Here is a 15,117-nt window from a genome sequence, read left to right as displayed (position 1 = left end):
GAAGCGTCTCGATTACCTTAATCTAGAAAGTCCGACTTTTGAAGAGTCTGTTTGAACGTCCTTTGACTGAGGAGATAATCCCTGTTGCTCCGATAGCGCCAGAAATGGCAACTTTGAAAGCTTTGTTGAATCCAAACTAGGACTATCGTCCTTAGTTCATTAGTAAGCTGAAACGGAGGCAACCTAATGAACTGAAACCTGGGACTTACAGAAGCTCCCATATTTTTAGGGAAAGAAAATGAAACCCTTATTACCATGTTAGGGATTTTGAGGAAATTTGTAGTACTCTAAGAATTAGAGGCTTAGATGATGATGCTTTGAAACTTAGGTTATTCCCATTTTCCCTGAAAGATAAGGCCAAGTCGTGGCTGTATAGTTTGGACTCCGAGTCAATTGAGACATATGAACAACTTACATCTGCCTTTTTCAATAAGTTTTTCCCTAGGCACAAAACATCGTCTATTAGGACGCAAATATGCACATTTTCACAACAAGAGGGAGAATCTTTATATAGGTATTTGGAAAGGTTCAATGATTTATTATCCCAGTGTCCTCATCATGGTTTAGAAAAGGTTAGGCTAGTTCAGATCCTTTATGAGGGTTTAGATTATTCCACAACGACCATGGTTGAGTCTCTATGCACTGGTGGATTTGAAAACCAAACTGTTGATGCGGCGATGGAATTTTTTAATGAAATCGCCGAAAAAACCCAGCAATGGGAAAATAGTAGGGCACCCCAGAAAACAATTCTTTTAAGTAGAGGAAACGTTAATAGGGTAGAAGGAGGCTATGAATCAGATGCCAAAATTGCTGCTATAGCAAAAAGGTTAGAAGCCTTAGAAGTGGGCCAGACTAGTGGTAGAGTGGAGCCTTTTTGGGAAGGCCAGAATATTGAAGAGCAAGCCAATGTCTTTATAATAACACTAGATTTGATAACCGTCAAAAGATTGACCCATATTCAGAAACCTATAATCCTGGTTGGAGAAACCATCCGAACCTTTCGTGGTCTAAGGGCCAAAGTCAAGGTCAGTTTAGTAATTCTAATGCTCCCCCAGGTTTTGGCTATACTAAGAATCCTTCAGGACTAGCTCAGTTTCAGAATCAGTCAGATAAGAAAATCCTAAGTTTAGAGGAATCTCTCGCCTTGTTAACTCAGCAAAAACTGCAAAATTTCAGTTATCCGTAGAACAAAGTCTACAAGCTAGTAACAGGATAGGACAAGAAAATAGTCAGGCTATTTCCGAGTTAAAAACCCAGGTTGGTCTGATAAGTGATTCTTTCAGAGAAAAAGGTAAGTTTCCTAGTCAAACACAACCCAACCCTAGAGGAGTTCATGAATTAGGTGCAAAACCATCGAATCAATTGAATTCTGTTAGAACCCTTAGAAGTGGTAGAGTTGTAGACAATAAGGTAACCATGCCCGATAGTGAACATACTGTAGTTCACCCCTCAGGATCTCGCCTCTCAGAATCAGTAGCTGAAGAGACTGATAAAGTTTCTGATGATGTGAATTCGGTTCCTGAAAGGTATGATTTTATTCCTAGAGCCCTATTTCCCCAGCTATTAGTACCAACAAAGAAGGAATCGAACTTTAATGACATAGTGGAGGTTATTAAGCAAGTTACCATAAACCTTCTTTTATTAGATGCAATTAGGAAAATTCCTGCTTATGCCAAGTTCCTTAAGGATATGTGTACGCGAAAGCGAAAACTTAGCGTCCATAAGAAAGCCTTTTTAGCTACTCACGTAAGTTCAATCATTCAGAACACCATAACTCCAAAGTACAAAGACCCAGGTTCTCCTACCATTGCTTGCACAATAGGTAACTTCCAAGTATAAAAAGCTTTACTTGACTTAGGAGCCAATGTGAACTTACTGCCATTCCATGTTGGCAGGCCAAGGAAATGTGTATAAAAATGATGCGATGGAAACGGGCCTACAGTAATACCGCAAGTGCACGGTCGTCAGTTGTAGCTCGTGCAAGTACGGGTCGATCCACAGAGATCGGGTGTGTTTCGGAAGTGTTTTAGCTAAATGGGTTCCTAGATTTGCTTTGGGCTTAGAAACCCTTTGGAAGTGTTGGGCTTAATGTACTATTGGGTTTGTTCTCAATAAAAGGAACTGAGCTTGGGCTCAGTATGTTCTTTGAAGTGCAAATGGGCTTAGGACTTAAACTTAAGCTTTTGATTAAGCCCACAGTGGAATTGGATTGGGTCTTAACCTTAACCTAAACTGGGCTTTGAGCCTTAGTGAAATGGGCCTTAGTGAACTAAACCTTGGGCTTTTGTTTCAGTCAAGAATCTGGGCCTTTGGGTTCAGTTGGCTTGGTTTAGCTAGGCCTTTGGGCTTCACTAGATTGAATTTGGGTTCAGTTGAACTTTGGACTTGGGCTGAACTGTGGACTTGGCTTGGCAGGCAGCAGCAGTAGTAGTGGTTTGATGCAGGAACTGCAGCTTTGGCAGCAGCCTTGGCAGGAGAAATATCAAATAAGGCAGCAACAGTGCAGCAGATGAAAGTGCACAGCAAGGCAAGTGCACTACAAGAAAAGAAGTAGCAGCACAAGCAGCAGGAGAAGCAGCAGACAGTACTGCAGGTCTGCACAGCAGCTGCACAAGCAGTGCAAGTAGCAGCAGCAGTCTGCAAGGCCAAGAGAAAAAGCAGTACAGCAGCAGCACAAGGATGAGGCAGCAAGAATAACAAGTAACAGCAGCACAAGGCCAAGAGAAAAAGAAAAGGGAGCAATTAACAGGAAGAGAAATAGCAGCAGGGGAAACAAACAATGAAAATGCAAAACAGAAAATGCAGGAAAACCAAACAAATGAAAGAAAACAATACTAACAGTTGAAGATGGATGGCAAACTAGGGCATTGATTCCACCTCTTAACCTAGACTAAGTTGGATATTCCAATTGCAACCAAAATGTCCTCCCAAGGTACTAGTTATCTGATTAAAGCATAACTAGTCTGAGGTTTGGACCATAAGCAATTCACATGGGTTGCTGCACTTTCAGTCACAGGGGGATCCTAACTACACTATATGCATGACATACAATGTGAGAGCAATGTGATGAGAGGCCAGAATTGTAGTCTCCTACACAGTGGCATTAAGGTTTCATCTTCACCCTAGTGGTGAATTTAGAACATTAAACTAACAAACATCAAACAGATACACACAACAACATCATACACAGCACAATAAAAACATATGCAAATGGTTAACAGTGCAAGAACAATTGAAATTAGGCTAACCCAAATTGGGTGGAAACTTGGCTAGTCCAAGAACAGTTTTTACATCCCTAACACTTCCCTTTTATAGTTTACAAAACATCCCCAAATTTAAGAAACCCTAAATTTGAAATTAGGGTTTTTTCGATTTTCAAATCACTCACCAAATTTCCTTGTTTGTTGTTCCTTGTCCTTCTTGTCGATGACCCATGCTTTCTTCTGCTCCTCTGCTACGAATTCAGTTCCCATCAACCTAGTTCTCTCATGTCAAAACCCTAACAGTGGGTAGGGTTAATGAAATGGGTGAAATAGGATGATGGGTTTTGTTGTCGGGTGATGGAGATGGTAGTGGTGTTGTCAGGTGTTTGTGGTGGTGGTGGAGCTCGAGGTCTGGTGGTGGCAGGGAAGTTGCAGGCGGTATGGTGGTTCTGCAACTGATTTTGGGAGAAGGGGAGGGTGGTCGACTGATTTGGGAAGAGGGGACGTTTGGTAGAGGTGTAGGGTGTTTGGTACTGTAGTGTTGAGCGGTTGCAGCGAGGGATGATGTTTCGCGATCTGGTCCGTAGGATGTGACGATGGTAGGTGGATCGGACGGTGATGCGGAGGCAAGCGAGGAGCGACCGTCGGATGAAGGGATACAACGAAGTTAACGGCTCTAGATGGGGTTAGGTGTTGTAGTGTAAGGCGGGGATATCAAACTTTGATGAACAGCAAGGGAGCAACCGTTGGATTCAGCTACCATCTAATCTGAAGGCTTGGAATTTCAGCGCTGTGGTGCTTGGCAGAGACATCAGATTTTGATGCTCAGCAAGGAGCGACCGTCGGATGCTTCTGAGAAATGATCTGATGGCTGAGGTCGGAGGCGCTTTTGTGTGTAGAAAATGAGGTTGTGCGCACCATTCTTCGCGGCTTCCTTGCGTAATTTCTCCCGGCTTTTCACTACTTTTCTGCTCTTTTCGCTCCGCGACTCATCCGAACTTTTTATTACCTAAAAATGCAAAATTAATTAATAAAAATATTTATTCTTGAAAACAATGAAAATACAGAATATGGGATAAAATGTAGAATTAACGCACAAAAGATGAGTTAAATGCCAAGAATAATATATAGAAATATGCACTTTTTAGCACTCATCAAATACCCCCAAACCTGAATTTTACTTGTCCTCAAGTAAAACAAAACTAAGGAAATCCTACCTATACCACTGTCGCTGGTCTCTCGAATGCATTTAGCGTATGCACTAAGCCTTTTAAACCACTAAGTGTCCCTAGTGGACGAGTTGAAGTCTCGTGAAGGTTTACCAGAGGTGTGCCTACAAAACCTAATGACAAAATATAAGCTCATATTCCGTCAAATGTGACATGTGCAAAACAGTTTAAGCTCACAGCAAAATGGAGATGTCAATCTAGCTATCGAAGGCACAATCCTAGCACTGATAACAAATAAGGACATGTGATAAGAGTGTAAAGTGTATCTACACATGTGTAAAGAAAGATCTGAAGTTATGACTACTAATCACCAAGAGATAGTTTCTCAGGCTAAGAACTGAGGTCGAAATCTAGCTAGCTGTCCGGACTTTACGAGAATTGTGAATGAGTTGGAGGTATTTCACAATTACTCGCGTTGTACATCAATGGCATACACCCTCCTTGCTTATTACAAAAGAAACAACAAAAGATGACTATTTACATGACTCTTATTTACATTGACTATTCTCTTTTTATTTTTGGAACAAGAGATGATGGAATTGATAAATACTTGATTTTTTTTTTGTATTTTTCTGATTTTTCTGATATTTTTTTTTTTTGATATTTTTTTTTTTCTGAATATATACATCGTTTTTTTTTTTTTTTTTTTTTTTTTTTTTTTTTTTTAACAAGGAAACACTTTTGATACATAACAAGAAGAAACAAAAGATTACATGACACTTTGCAAGAGGTAGCCCTTTTTGATGCACCCAGTTAAATTCGATGGTTGTCTTTCTTAATGTAACCTCCACCTTCTATCCCAACCAACCAAAGAACAAGCTAGTCAAGTTTCGTTCAGTTCTAAAAGTGATTGGCAATCGTAACTTCCTATCCAACACCTTGAAGATCGAGGCCATACATGTATTGGTAGATCGTGCGCGTGCAAATTTCTTATCACTATGTGAATTGTGCTAGAATCAGGGTGCCTAAATATCGACTAAGACTCCTAATAATAATACATTTTGCACAAGAGTCAACATTCAAGGTAAATGAGCTCCATTTTTTATGATTTTTCATTTCATTTTTTAATTTTTTTGATTTTTGAATTTTTTCAAAAAGATGGAGTTTGTTTTCTTATAGCAAATTATCATGGCTCTACTCTATACCCCCCAACCTAAACTAAACATTGTCCTCAATGTTTCAAAATATGGAAAGATTAAAATGCAACATATGGAAAGGGACATGCTGAGTAGAGTAAAAGGAGAGAGAATACCCGATTTCGGCGAAAGCAGAATTAAAACTCCGTTATTCAAGGCAAAAATCCAACATATTTCAGCCGAGATCATATTGGATTAGCAAAATATATACAAAAGGAACAAAAGGTTTTTTAAAATTTCTACTGGATTATATACAAAAAATTCACCATACACTAACAATCTAAAGAGTTGAGGATCAACCCAAAAGACGAAGTGTAGACATTTCAACAGCTTCACACAATAATAACAGGAAAGAAACGCAAGTGAAACTGTGAAACAAAATGAGCTACCCCCAAACCTGGATTTTACAGAAGATATAATTTTGAAAACAAAATCGCGCAGTTTTGGGGGTTCATCATGCACAAGGTCTAGCTCAAATGAACTGTGCTAGGGACGGGCAAACATGCAATTTCCAACTGTGGTTCCTCAAATGTATTATATTTGGAAGCAAAATAGTCCAAGACTTGGGAAGCACACAGTTCCAAACCTAGGTTGGAATTTTCAGAAAATTGGTTTTACAATATTGGCACAAACCAAATCTAGGTTGGGTGGAAGGCCACAATTGTGACTGGTAGAAGAATAGGCATATCATTATCAATCAAATCAAAATCTTCTAACTCATCTACACATGTCACATCATGCTCACAATCATCACTCACATTGGCAAGTTCACACTTAGAATCATCAACATCATCAACATTCATTCTCATGCATCGGCAAATCAGGAGAAATATCACAATGTGACCTAGGTAGAGAATCAGACACATCAAATATATTTTCATGCATATTAGTGTCTACAGAAGATTCAACTATTCCTATGTCATGTTCATCTTCACAGAATAATTGTACGAATCCCATGTCAATATCAAAATCATATGAATTACAATGAGTATTAGAAAAAACAACATTCATGAAGGTCGAGGGCGAGAAGCCATATGTTATTGAACCAACAGGTTCCACAATATTTTCATGTTCTTCTAACACATCATCATAATCATAATCATCATCATGGTAGCATGCATATTGGTCCTCATTAAAAGTGGTGGTGTCGTTAGTCGATTCATGTTCCTCTAAATTAGGTTCATATTCAACATCATTTACATGAATGGGACTAGACACTTCATTAGGGACAACATACATTTCCTCATGAATTTCCTCCTTTTGTAGGTGAAGCAAAATCTGATCTAAATATGCCTGAATTCGTGATGTAGATCTATCGAAGTTTTGCTCACTAAGTCTGAAAGCTTCTGTGGTGGAGTCTAAATTCATGGGAGTACAAAATTCTTCATGTTCAAATTGTGGTGAATGGTACATGTATGCATGGTCATTAGGGTCTACAAAATATTGATCGCAACCCTCAAAGGATTGATTATGGTCCCAATGACTACCATTCTCACAATTCATGGGCATTTCATACCTTGGATTTTCTCTAGATTGCCTAAAATTATGCAAAATATGACAATTCTCAACAGGGTGGTCTAAACTACCACATGCAGGACATGCATAGATTTTAGGTTGCCTAAGAAAATTAGATGTGACAGATTCCTCATGTGATTGCATTTCTAAAGCTGCGATTCGAGCTTCTAATTGATCGATCAGTGATGATTGTGTGAGTGAGGCACTAGCAAAATGTTCATTTTCACGTTGTGGCGAATGATGCATGTATGAATAGTCATTAGGGTTCATGTATTGCGGCTCGGGACTTTGAAAATGTCCATAATAATTCCTATGACTATTGACATCATGGTCTATGGGAGGTGCATAACGTGAAGTTTGTCCACACGCAAGTTCTCTAAGGGATTTGTTGTATTCCCCAACTGTAGAAAAAGATCTATACATGATTGGGCTCAAAGCTCAAAATTTGGTTTTTAAGGGATTGGACTTTTTGGAAAAATTTGGTTTTGTTGGGAAAAATTTGGTTTTGGCGGGAGCCATTTGGTTTTAATGGGAAAAAGAAAAATTTTGGTTTTTAATGTGGGAGCAGAATAAAATTTGGTTTTTAAAATCTGGGAGCAAGTAAATTTTTTTTTTTTTTTTTTTTTTTTTTTTTTTTTTTTAAATAATAAAAAGAAGAAAATAAAAATTTGGTTTTTGAAATGGGAGCAAGCCCACTGTGCAAGCCTCTAATGAAATGAAGGCTGCGGCCTACGAAAATCCAAGTTTTAATTTTTGAAAGTTTAATTTGGCCCAGTTGGTTAAGGCCCGACGTTTGTTTTAAAACTTTGGTTTCGAGGTCCACTTACAAGTCCACAACCAGTTATAAGCTCAGCTGGGTTTAAACCCAGAGTCCAAAATACAAGTCCAATGGAAGAATTTAAACAAGCCCACACAAAATAAATACAAGCCCACAAATAAATTATTACAAACCCAAAATAGAAAAATAAAAAGCCCAAAAAATTGGGTTAATTATTACAAGCCCACAAATAAAAAAATTGGAAGCCCACAGGTTGGGTTCTCTCAATGAAATGGGTTTAGGCTTACCTTTGTAGCACAGCCCAGCTGCTCTGATATTGTTGCAAAAACCCAGTTGGGTTTTGGTTCTTTTCCTTGGTGGCGTCCCAGCAGAGAAAAAACAGGTTCAAAACAGCAGGTCCAACAGCAAATGAAGTGAAGCAGATGCAGATGCAAATGCTATGCAGTGAAATGCAAAAATAGCTAACAAAACAACAAGAAAAACACAGCACCAATCCCCGGCAGCGGCGCCAAAAACTTGGCAGGCCAGGAAATGTGTATAAAAATGATGCGATGGAAACGGGCCTACAGTAATACCGCAAGTGCACGGTCGTCAGTTGTAGCTCGTGCAAGTACGGGTCGATCCACAGAGATCGGGTGTGTTTCGGAAGTGTTTTAGCTAAATGGGTTCCTAGATTTGCTTTGGGCTTAGAAACCCTTTGGAAGTGTTGGGCTTAATGTACTATTGGGTTTGTTCTCAATAAAAGGAACTGAGCTTGGGCTCAGTATGTTCTTTGAAGTGCAAATGGGCTTAGGACTTAAACTTAAGCTTTTGATTAAGCCCACAGTGGAATTGGATTGGGTCTTAACCTTAACCTAAACTGGGCTTTGAGCCTTAGTGAAATGGGCCTTAGTGAACTAAACCTTGGGCTTTTGTTTCAGTCAAGAATCTGGGCCTTTGGGTTCAGTTGGCTTGGTTTAGCTAGGCCTTTGGGCTTCACTAGATTGAATTTGGGTTCAGTTGAACTTTGGACTTGGGCTGAACTGTGGACTTGGCTTGGCAGGCAGCAGCAGTAGTAGTGGTTTGATGCAGGAACTGCAGCTTTGGCAGCAGCCTTGGCAGGAGAAATATCAAATAAGGCAGCAACAGTGCAGCAGATGAAAGTGCACAGCAAGGCAAGTGCACTACAAGAAAAGAAGTAGCAGCACAAGCAGCAGGAGAAGCAGCAGACAGTACTGCAGGTCTGTACAGCAGCTGCACAAGCAGTGCAAGTAGCAGCAGCAGTCTGCAAGGCCAAGAGAAAAAGCAGTACTGCAGCAGCAGCACAAGGATGAGGCAGCAAGAATAACAAGTAACAGCAGCACAAGGCCAAGAGAAAAAGAAAAGGGAGCAATTAACAGGAAGAGAAATAGCAGCAGGGGAAACAAACAATGAAAATGCAAAACAGAAAATGCAGGAAAACCAAACAAATGAAAGAAAACAATACTAACAGTTGAAGATGGATGGCAAACTAGGGCATTGATTCCACCTCTTAACCTAGACTAAGTTGGATATTCCAATTGCAACCAAAATGTCCTCCCAAGGTACTAGTTATCTGATTAAAGCATAACTAGTCTGAGGTTTGGACCATAAGCAATTCACATGGGTTGCTGCACTTTCAGTCACAGGGGGATCCTAACTACACTATATGCATGACATACAATGTGAGAGCAATGTGATGAGAGGCCAGAATTGTAGTCTCCTACACAGTGGCATTAAGGTTTCATCTTCACCCTAGTGGTGAATTTAGAACATTAAACTAACAAACATCAAACAGATACACACAACAACATCATACACAGCACAATAAAAACATATGCAAATGGTTAACAGTGCAAGAACAATTGAAATTAGGCTAACCCAAATTGGGTGGAAACTTGGCTAGTCCAAGAACAGTTTTTACATCCCTAACACTTCCCTTTTATAGTTTACAAAACATCCCCAAATTTAAGAAACCCTAAATTTGAAATTAGGGTTTTTTCGATTTTCAAAATCACTCACCAAATTTCCTTGTTTGTTGTTCCTTGTCCTTCTTGTCGATGACCCATGCTTTCTTCTGCTCCTCTGCTACGAATTCAGTTCCCATCAACCTAGTTCTCTCATGTCAAAACCCTAACAGTGGGTAGGGTTAATGAAATGGGTGAAATAGGATGATGGGTTTTGTTGTCGGGTGATGGAGATGGTAGTGGTGTTGTCAGGTGTTTGTGGTGGTGGTGGAGCTCGAGGTCTGGTGGTGGCAGGGAAGTTGCAGGCGGTATGGTGGTTCTGCAACTGATTTTGGGAGAAGGGGAGGGTGGTCGACTGATTTGGGAAGAGGGGACGTTTGGTAGAGGTGTAGGGTGTTTGGTACTGTAGTGTTGAGCGGTTGCAGCGAGGGATGATGTTTCGCGATCTGGTCCGTAGGATGTGACGATGGTAGGTGGATCGGACGGTGATGCGGAGGCAAGCGAGGAGCGACCGTCGGATGAAGGGATACAACGAAGTTAACGGCTCTAGATGGGGTTAGGTGTTGTAGTGTAAGGCGGGGATATCAAACTTTGATGAACAGCAAGGGAGCAACCGTTGGATTCAGCTACCATCTAATCTGAAGGCTTGGAATTTCAGCGCTGTGGTGCTTGGCAGAGACATCAGATTTTGATGCTCAGCAAGGAGCGACCGTCGGATGCTTCTGAGAAATGATCTGATGGCTGAGGTCGGAGGCGCTTTTGTGTGTAGAAAATGAGGTTGTGCGCACCATTCTTCGCGGCTTCCTTGCGTAATTTCTCCCGGCTTTTCACTACTTTTCTGCTCTTTTCGCTCCGCGACTCATCCGAACTTTATTTATTACCTAAAATGGTATTATTTACCCAATTTCAGACAGTAAGTGGGTCAGCCCTGTTCAGGTTGTCCCCAAGAAATCAGGTATCACTGTAGTCCAGAATGATAATAATGAATTAATCCCAACCCGAGTGACCACGGGATGGATTGTGTGTATTGATTATAGGAAATTGAACAAGGTCCCAAGGAAGGATCACTTTCCCCTTACTTTTATCGACCAAATGCTTGAGCGATTAGCTGGACATAGTCACTATTGCTTCTTAGATGGCTACTCCGGTTATAATCAGGTCGTTATTGCCCCAAAAGACCAAGAGAAAACCACTTTTACCTGTCCATTTGGTACCTTTGCGTATAGACGCATGCCTTTCGGGCTTTGTAATGCCCCTGCGAATTTTCAACGTTGCATGATGAGCATATTTTCTGACATGGTAGAACGGTTTTTAGAGGTCTTTATGGATGATTTTTCAGTGTTTGGTTCATCTTTCGATGAGTGCTTGCATCATTTGACATTAGTGTTGACTAGGTATAAAGAACAAAATTTAGTGCTTAATTGGGAAAAATGCCATTTCATGGTTAAATCAGGAATTGTGTTAGGGCACATCGTTTCTTCAAAGGGTATAGAGGTAGACAAAGCCAAAGTTAACCTTATTAAGACATTACAGGTCCCAAAAACCGTAAAAGATATTAGGTCATTCTTAGGGCATGCAGGTTTTTACCGTCGATTCATTAAGGATTTTAGCTTGATTTCTAGACCTCTTTGCAATTTGCTTGCAAAAGATGTTAAATTTGTCTTTGATGATGCTTGTTTAGAGGCTTTTGAGAATCTTAAAACTTTACTCACTACTGCCCCGATAGTCCAGGCACCTAACTGGAACCTACCCTTTGAATTATGTGTGATGCTTCAGATTATGCTATAGGCGTTGTGCTAGGTCAGAGAGAAAACAAATTACTCCATGTGATTTACTATGCTAGCAAAACTCTGAATGATGCCCAAATGAACTATACAACTACCGAGAAGGAATTCCTATCCATCGTGTTTGCCTTGGATAAGTTTAGATCTTATTTATTAGGTTCTAAGATCATAATCTATACTGATCATGCTGCTTTGAAATACCTTTTGTCTAAGAAGGATACCAAACCTAGATTGATTAGATGGATCCTTTTGTTAAAAGAATTTTGTCCAGACATTAGAGACAGAAGGGGTGCAGAGAATGTAGTAGAAGACCACTTGTCTAGGCTAGTTGTTAGTTCCCCTAATAATTCCCTTCCTATAAGGGACAGTTTTCCTGATGAACAATTGTTCTCTGTTTCCCAATCACCTTGGTATGCAAATATAGTGAATTATCTTGTTACTGGTCGAATGCCTCAATATTGGGGTAAGCAAGATCATTCTAGGTTTTTAGCCGAGGTTAAGCATTTCTTTTGGGACGATCCTTATCTGTTTAAGTATTGTCCGGACCAGATTATTAGGAGATGTGTATCTGAGAGTGACCAGTCTAGTATTATCTCCTTTTGTCATGAACATGCATGTGGGGGTCATTTTAGTGCTAAGAAGATTGCTTCTAAGATTTTGCAGTGTGGATTTTACTGGCCTTCGTTGTTTAAAGATTCCCATAGTCATTGTGCTTCTTGTGAGCGTTTCCAGAAGTTAGGAACCATTTCCTGTAGAAATATGATGCCTTTGAACCCTATTTTAGTGATTGAGGTCTTTTATGTGTGGGGCATTGATTTTATGGGTCCATTTCCTATTTTGTTTGGCTATCTTTACATACTTGTCGCTGTAAACTATGTGTCTAAGTGGGTTGAGGCGGTTCTGTGTAAAACGAATGACCACAGGGTCGTAGTCCAGTTTTTGAAAGAGAATATACTTACACGTTTTGGTACGCCGCGAGCTATAATTAGTGATGGAGGTTCACACTTTTGTAATAGACCGTTTTCTCTTTTAATGAAACAATACGGTATTATCCATAAAGTAGCAACCCCATATCACCCTCAGACTAGTGGTCATGTAGAGGTTTCCAATAGGGAAATTAAACGTATTCTAGATAAAACAGTTAATCCAAACAGGAAAGACTGGTCGTCGAGGCTTACAGATGCCTTATGGGCTTACCGAACTGCGTTTAAGACACCCATTGGAATGTCACCTTATTGTTTAGCGTTCAGCAAGGCATGTCACCTGCCTGTTGAGTTAGAGCATCGAGCCTATTGGGCTATTAAGAACTTAAACTTTTCACTTGACAAGGCAGGAGCTCAAAGAAAGCTCGAGCTCAATGAGTTGGACGAGATTCGTAGAGATGCATACGATATTGCTAAGGAGTATAAGAACAAAATGAAACTTGTGCATGATAGGAATATTTTACGAAAGTCATTTTCAACAGGTCAAAAAGTTCTTCTGTATGATACTCGTTTTCATCTATTCCCCAGGAAGTTGCGCTCTCGGTGGACCGGTCCTTTTGTGGTCCGTACTGTTTTTCCTCATGGCGCTATTGAGATTGAGACACCAGATGGTAGTAGTTCGTCGAAGGTTAACGGTCAGCGATTGAAGCCCTTTTTAGAGCCTTTTCCTACAGATGATGTTGAGGAGGTCCCTCTGGAGGACCCTGTTTACCTTGATTGACCATCAAGGCGATTTTGTATGTTGTATAATATTTTTGTAGGTTTTTTGTTACACTTCACCCATGTACTATCTTTCCGACTTCTCTCTTTACTATTTCCTCATGTTACTTATATTTTTGGTACTGTTCTTTAATTAGAAACATTGAGGACAATGTTAGGTTTAAGTTTGGGGGTGGGGTAGAACTTTTTGTTACCTTTTCGTTGCAATAAATAAACTCCAGAGCCTAGAAATTTATCCTTATTAAGGATGGCACTAACCAATCTAAGTGGATGGAAGCATTTTGGTTGTAGGAGTTGAGGAACCAATCTGACTAGATGGCAACATCTAAAGAGTCTATTCATAAAAGCACAGAGCTCAGGTGTTAGAAATAACATGATAGTTTCACCATATCTCGTTGAGTCCTTTTCACTTCTGTTTTTATTTTGTTTTGTTTTTAAACTATGTTTCTCTAAGTGATTAGGTGGGGCTCACGATTCAAGTTGTTACCAATGCTAGGGTGAATTAGAGTGATTGAGATACAAAAAAAAAAAAGGAAAAAAAAAAGAAAAAAAAGAAAAGAGAAATTGAGACCAAACTATTAGACCAACTGGAATAAATTCAATAAAGTCGACCACTGGAACCCTTGTATATGCCAGTGTGTTGACCTAGAGTTAGGATTATCAATCACTGGTACCCTTGTATATGCCAGTGTGTTGATATTAGTCATACTAGTATCTCAGTCCATTAGGATAGGTTCATTGTGTCGAATACACGAGTGAAAGAAGGGGCATAAATGTAGATGTGAATAATCCACAGATCTAGGTGGAGCAATCCTATGCAATGTTGCAGCAATAACAGGTGAAGCGTGAAGCATTGATTCGTTCTATCCAAGCTCGGCGCAAGAAAAGAGACATCAAAGGAGCCCATGAAGCCAATACGTGTAAAGGTAAAACTCGGAAGTGATGGAAGAGACGCCTGTCGAGTACCAAAGTAATAAATGCTCTGACAAGGCAGTTGAAAGGATTAGATGAACCTGGTCAAAGATGGACTCGGGACTAATAATATCGGGCTAGGATGGAGGGCGATATCGATCACATTTAGCTAAGACAACATCTCGGGAGGAATATCGCTCATCACCCGAGACGAACATCAAGGAAGATATACCAAGACTCACACTGTAACTTGGATGTATCATCATGTATAGAGAGCTCTATTAAGAGTTCAAGGGGAGGGAATTCAGTGAGAGAAGAGAGAATACTAAGTGCCTTGTTCAGTGAGTAGAGAGCAAACTAGCAAGATTCACCCTTTGTAACCTTGAATCAAGTAATAAGATCATCCTTTCACCCCGTGGACGTAGGTAATCATATCGAACCACGTATATCTTGTGTTCTTGTTCTTATCTTGCTTGTTTTACTTCATTGAGTATGTTTGATATCCTTTGGATGTAGAAGTAGGATTTTCCGCATCTACAAAACTCTATAATGTTGCGCCATCTGGGATTCAAACCTGGGACCTCCTGAAGCGCATGATACCTCTGTGAAACACATGAAACCAGCTGAGATAAAAATCAGTTTTTAGCTTAAAATCGGAACTTCAAAACAACTTATAAAAAGTATCTTTTTCGTGGAGAAAAAAATATCTTCAGTGAATCAAGTATGTGGCTCGACCTCATCAGACGGAAGGAAAAAACACTTCTACTTCTGAGAAGGTGGGACTCGAGACACCACGGCCACCCCAGGCAGGCTCCACGATCTCATTCCACACAAGCAATATTTCCTTGGTCGGGTCGGGTGGTCTTCTTCCTTCGGCCATTTTATTACTTTTT

The 15,117-nt window shown here is 40.1% G+C and overlaps 1 pseudogene; it reads right to left on the bottom strand.

Annotated features, from left to right (window-relative positions):
- Positions 1-465: 465 nt before the first annotated feature.
- LOC113292080 lies at positions 466-565 on the bottom strand (annotated as a pseudogene).
- Between the last annotated feature and the right edge of the window lie 14,552 nt (positions 566-15,117).

Source organism: Papaver somniferum, chromosome 6 (genome assembly GCF_003573695.1).
Source record: "Papaver somniferum cultivar HN1 chromosome 6, ASM357369v1, whole genome shotgun sequence".
NCBI lineage: Eukaryota > Viridiplantae > Streptophyta > Magnoliopsida > Ranunculales > Papaveraceae > Papaver > Papaver somniferum.
This window is presented reverse-complemented; position numbering and strand designations above follow the sequence as displayed.